Raw genomic sequence first — 6,000 nt, 5'->3', positions numbered from 1 at the left:
TATGTTGCTCTTTGTTATATTTATACCACTCATGTTAGGTTTTAGAGTGCTTCCATTATATCTATATATTGCTTTCATTATATTTATGGTCCTTGTGTTGCATTTGCATTGCTTTCCTTAGATAGATGTCATTTCCTAGCATCTATCAGCCAGTCACACGGTGTACGAGGCTTAGGCCTAGATGGTCTGTAAATGAACAGGAAGACACGAAGACTTACTTTTGTTAGATTTATACGATGTAGTTAGATTTATATCCCTTCTGACTCCGAGTTGCTTCACTTAGATTTATAATATCTCTTCTCTTAAGCTTTTCTTGCTTGGAATAGATTTATATCCATTTTTGTTAAATGTATATTGCTTAAGTTAACACTGATATCCCTTTCGTTAGTCTTTGGTCATTTCCAATTCGAGACTTCTTTGCTCATTTCAGCAAATACCCAGGCCTGGTTTTCCATTGATCTCCAGAGAGTTTACTCCAATGTAACTCTACTGATTTCAGCAGAGTCACGCCAGATTTACACCAGCATAAATGAGAAATAGGACCAGATCCTCCATGTACAAGGTCTCCCATTGGGTGCTCAGATACCATGATGATGAGTGCAATACTAGACAGACTTCCTGAGACTTTCCAACATTTCGCATGCCCCCATTTTGTGTTGTGTCTAAATCTAAAGGTACTTGCTGGGCAGTGCATAAAATAAACTTTATCTCAAGTGACGCTTCGGGCTGGAAGCTCAGCAGACGTAAATAGCAGATGTATAGCTTCACTGAAGTCACCCGAGCTACATCAGTTGAAGACCTGGCTTTACATATCCTGTCCCTCCACAGTTACATGAGACAAAGAAATAAAACAGAAGGGATACAAACCCCTCATGCTTCAGGGCATATGGCAACCTCTGACTGACAAAGGTCAGCAGGAAACTTCCCCTAAGAGCTGTTGTTTCATACATTCACTGCAGGATATCTTGTACCTTCTTCTGAAGCCTCTGGTGCCAGTCACTGTTGGAGACTCATTGGTCTGCTCTGGAACAGCTGTTCCTAGACCTTTTTGGTGACATCCAGTTTTATTTCTAGCTCCTGTGAGATCCGCATCATATGGAGTTACATTTCCTCCAAGATTTTCTGTACATGGTGGATTTCGGCCATCGGCACCCAGCTGCTGGGTTAGATGCCCCTGTTCAGAACCCTGTTGTAGACATGCTAAAAGCTACAGTTTGCACCAAGCCTGGCTTGAAACTGGGATAAGCTGCACCACTACAATTCATGGCATATCCTGTTTACATTAGGGGTTTGCACCCGTTCAGCTGCACCAAGCCTGAAACTGAAGCAAACCTCCAATGTCAACAAGACTTCCATTGCCTGTAAACTGCAAATACTGTTATGAGAATGCAGGATGTTTAAACACACAATCTCACAGTGCCAACATCACAGGCAGTCCTAAGGTTTCTACTCAGCTTGGCACCCACACCATTGCTGTAGAGGACTGGCATATCTTTTAGGAAGATTGTTCTGTTTCTGAGGACATTGGAACATGTGTTTTGAACGGGACTATTTTTCCCCAGGGTAACTCAGTGTTTGTTTGGAGCATGGGAGTATTTGCCATCAAACCAGCAGACACACATTTGGGCTAAGGAGGGAGAAAGACACAGATTTCACCTGCCTAGACTCCTGACCCTCTCCCCACACACTTTACCCCTCCCTCCCCTGCACACCCCCCACCGGGTCTTTGAAGCATGCAGCCATGGGGGAGGTGGGCAGGCGGCAGTTCCACTCTTACAGAAAGACTGTTGTTTGATAGTCAGATCCAGATGTGAAAGGAGGAGTGAGTTGCCTGAGTGTAACAGAAGCAGGCTGGGGGAGGGGGGAGAAAGGGAGTCTGAGTCTTCTGTTTAAACCAGTGCAAAACCACTGAAGCCAGTCGAGTGGCCTAGGTGTAACTGATCTGAATTTGTCCCATTGGGGGCAAGTTACATTCAGTCCCCTCCCAAAAAATGGAAGTTACACCAGAAAAGAGACTAAACTCTCATTGTGAGCAAAGGGAAAGGGACGTGATGAAATGCACATGCTTTGCTCTTGTTTTCTGTTCTGTGCAGGAAAAGGGACATATCCATTTCTCAGTGACACACCTGTGCAAGGTCACTGAAAAAGCGAGTGTAGTTTGGCCTGAAGTGGTTGAACGCTTTCAAAGAGGAGGCAGGAGCTATGGTCAAGGTGCAAATGCTTATTCACTTTGCTCCCCTTCAAAAGCAGCTCTTACTCACACCAGGCGTCCTGACTCATGGGAATGGTCTCCATAGCCCTAGGGAAATTTTACAAACATTTCCCACTGTTGCTAAGCCCAGTTCAGCTGCATTAGTGTTAGTAGCACTGGGAACCCTAGTCTAGATGGGCCTCTGGGGCTCTCGGCAGCACATTGTGCAATCTTGCTCAGAGCACGCCTTTTCTACATGGTGCATCACACCCCACAGCACATCTAAAGTAGGGCTCCTAATTTTGATCACACTGATGGGGATGAACCAGCTATTTGAACTTCTCACATCAGTAAGGGTTGCAGGGCTGGACCTTAAATATGTCCAGAGTTTAAACAAATGTCTAGGGTCTGCTTTTACTCCCACTGAAGTCAAACTCAGTGGCAATTAAATTCCAGTGGGGGTCCCAGGTCCTTAGCCAGTGTAAATTGGCAGGGCTTCATTGACTTGAATGGCACTACACCAGCTTACTCCAGCTGCAGATCTGACTGCAGTGGGATCAGGATTATGCCCTGGAACATTTTTGTCCTGTCCAACATGTGAGACTGCAACTTCTGAAAACAAACAGCTTTTGCACAAGCTTAGCTCAATGTCTCAATGAACCTGTGTTTAATCAGAGCCTCAGAATTGCTGTCACAGACTCTGTACCTGAGATCTCTGGCTATGGAGGCGTAAGCACCCAGCTAGTCTTCTAACCCTCTGCTGCCAGAAAGCATTTATTTAATTGCTCCTGCTCTATTATGCCTCTCCACCTTTTGATTCCCTGGTACACAGAGTAGATTGGTTAAAAGGTCAGCTATGCAAAGCACTGGGCACTGCTTTGAGCAAGGAAAACATTTTGAAAATACCATTCAGAACCTTGTAGGTAATGTTTAAGCAAATTGGGGGCAGAGAAAAAACATTCTAAAGAAACAGTGAATTTATTTTTATTAATGAAAAGTAACTTGAACTCTGCTTCCTTCCAAAACAGGATTTGAACTGATTGCCAGATCTGCAAATCAAGCTGTGTTCGTGTCACCTCTGCCACCATCACCAGTAATAACTAGGACTTCGCTTGATGCAGCCCAGAGACCGAGAGAATCCAGCTAACCCTCCCATTACTCCGTCGGCTCTGCAGTGCTGCTAACCATAGCAAAATACTGATATTTTTGTCAGTAAAATCTGCGGATGTGACTCAGAAATACAGAAGGGGCTGGATTCTGATCTCAGTCACACATTTGTGTAAGTCTGGATTCACACCAGTGTAACTGAGGTCAGAACCTGACCCCAGGTGCACTGGTGGAATAAGATGGTTTGTTTTTGTTTTTTACATCTACCATACAGGTAGCTTTGTAAAGTGGATGCTAAGGGATGAGCAGTGCTTAATTTGTGCTGGGGCTTGGCAGGGCTGAGCCTCTAGGCTTGGCAGTACACATCCCCAGCACCTCTGGGCTTGCCATGTCAGTTATGAATGTAAAAAAATTACTTGAGCCCCAGCACCTCTTTCATTACAAATTAAGCACTGGGGATGAGGGAGTAGATGCTTCAGGGCAATACTACTGGAATAGAGAATTCTTCACCTTCCAGTCTCTGGTCCAACTCCTGTCCAGGTCATTAGTGTTTGGTGACCAATATGGGCTGAATTTGGTGGCCTTCTGCTCCCAGGCATATGACCATGAGAATGGGCCCCTTACTTGGGTTCTATAGATAGTTCCGGCCTCACTCCTTCATTTTGTGGATGTACCAAGGACTTTCAGCCTCCAGGGCTGTCTAGCCAGCAGCTTTCAGCAATGCAAAGCACGTGCTCGGTGAAGGAACCGGGCCCAGCGATTCTCCAGCAGAGTGGAATCCTGGGTGCCCTGCCCCTCATCTGCATCCTCCTGTCCTAAATCTATTGTAGCTTAGTGCAGCTATTTAGGGAAAGTGCTGGAGGAAAAAGTGATCCCAAAGTCTGGGTGTCCTTGTGTGTACACTTGCTGAACTCTCCTCAAATGATGAAGGAGAAATAAACCTGATGAGCCCAGAGCAGGAGAGGAAAGTGCTTAGTTAACTTAGGGCAAGGTGCCCAGCAAAGGAGGAGGAAGTGGGTGGCTAGAAATATCAGCTAAATGGATGAGCAATCAGGGCAGGGCACAAGGACTGCATGCTGCATGATAGGATGTGTCCCATGTGTCTGACAAGCTCTTGTACCTCAGAGATTAAATGGCTTTTAGACACTGCCTCCATTGGGCAAGGAAGGCATAGGAGCAAGGAGTGCACAGCAGAGGCTGCTCCCAGGGTATTAGACCTGAAGCAGACACAATGCCACCAAGAGCCTTGAGGAAGTCCAGGCCTGAATAGCCCCCACTGTGCATGAAGGGGCATATGATGCAGTCACACCCCTCTGTGGTGGCCCAGCTCAGCAAGCCAGCATGAAGGCAAGTGGGATCAGGACCCTGCTCTTTCCCCCACTCCTCTCCTTAGAAGGAGTCTAGCACCACTGTTTGCAGTCAACTCCCCCAGTCTTTGTGTCTTCCTGTTCATTTACAGGCCATCTAGGCCTAAGCCTCGTACACTGTGTGACTGGCTGATAGATGTTAGGAAACAGCCATGTGCAGAGCAAAGGCTAGGTTACTGATATATATTTTAGCATGTGAAGACCAGTAAATCAAATCTAAAGACTAAAGCAAAAGCTGATATTATTTGTGCCCTGTGACTCCTATGAGAGCAGCTCTCATCAGTGTCCTTGTTATAGCCTCCTTGCCTTGACATGTGCTGTTTCCCTGCTCTCCAGAACGACCATCGGAAGAGAAAACACCCCCTGTTGTTGTTTAGTGAGGTGGAACTGAGCTCTCTTCGTTGCTCTTTAACTTCACTTAGGGACAGTGATGAACCTGCTAACCTGGGTACAACCTAAAGCCTGGCTTCAAAATGAAGCCTCCCTGGAGATCCGGGCCACAGTTCATGGGTCAATGGTTCCCCCGCACTCAGTGTGGTTGCATGGGCGTGACCGTGACTGAGAGCAGAAGTAAAGAAGTGCAGTGGAATTGGCAGATGCCTCTGTTCCCACCCAGTTCCAAAGGTCAGCCACTCTTTCAGATTCTGTCTGGAAGTTGGAGAAAGTGTACTACAGAGCCGGGGACAGGTGTGATCTTTGACAGTTAGTCCCTCCTTAGTAAGGGAAGGAATTCACCCTTCTGCAGAGGGCCAGCATGAGAACTATGCACACTCAGGCTCTGTTTTGAATGAGACTGCGTTGTTGCATAGACCTGAGGCTGGCTCGCTGCATTGCTGCTGCATGCAATTCCCAGTCAAACCGGCTCATGCTACTGGACTAGTGGGTACCACTCTGGATTGGGACTCAGGAGACCTGGATTTTATTCCTAGCTTTGCCAAGGACCTGCTGGGTAACTTTGTGCCTCCGTTTCCCCATCATAAATGAGAATAATGATGCTGATCTCCTATGTAAAGTGCTTTGAAATCTCTGATGAAGAGCTCTATATAAGAGCTAGGTGGTGTGTGTTTTGTTTATTTAACTGATAGGGAAAAAAGAATATACATAGAGCTATGCAGCCGCTAAAAGAAAGAACGGCAAAGAGTCCTGTGCCTCAGGACTCTTTGCCACTTCTACAGATCCAGACTAACACAGCTACCCCTCTGACACTTAAAAGAAAGAAGTGATTCAGAGATGGATATTTAACTGTCGTCTGAGACCCAAAATGAGGACCAGACCCCTAAATGAAGGACATGATAGACTTAAAATGCTGGGAGATTCATTTCTTGGACATAAGTA

Source organism: Natator depressus, chromosome 22, assembly GCF_965152275.1.
Source record: "Natator depressus isolate rNatDep1 chromosome 22, rNatDep2.hap1, whole genome shotgun sequence".
NCBI lineage: Eukaryota > Metazoa > Chordata > Testudines > Cheloniidae > Natator > Natator depressus.
Note: the sequence above shows the minus strand (reverse complement) of the source record.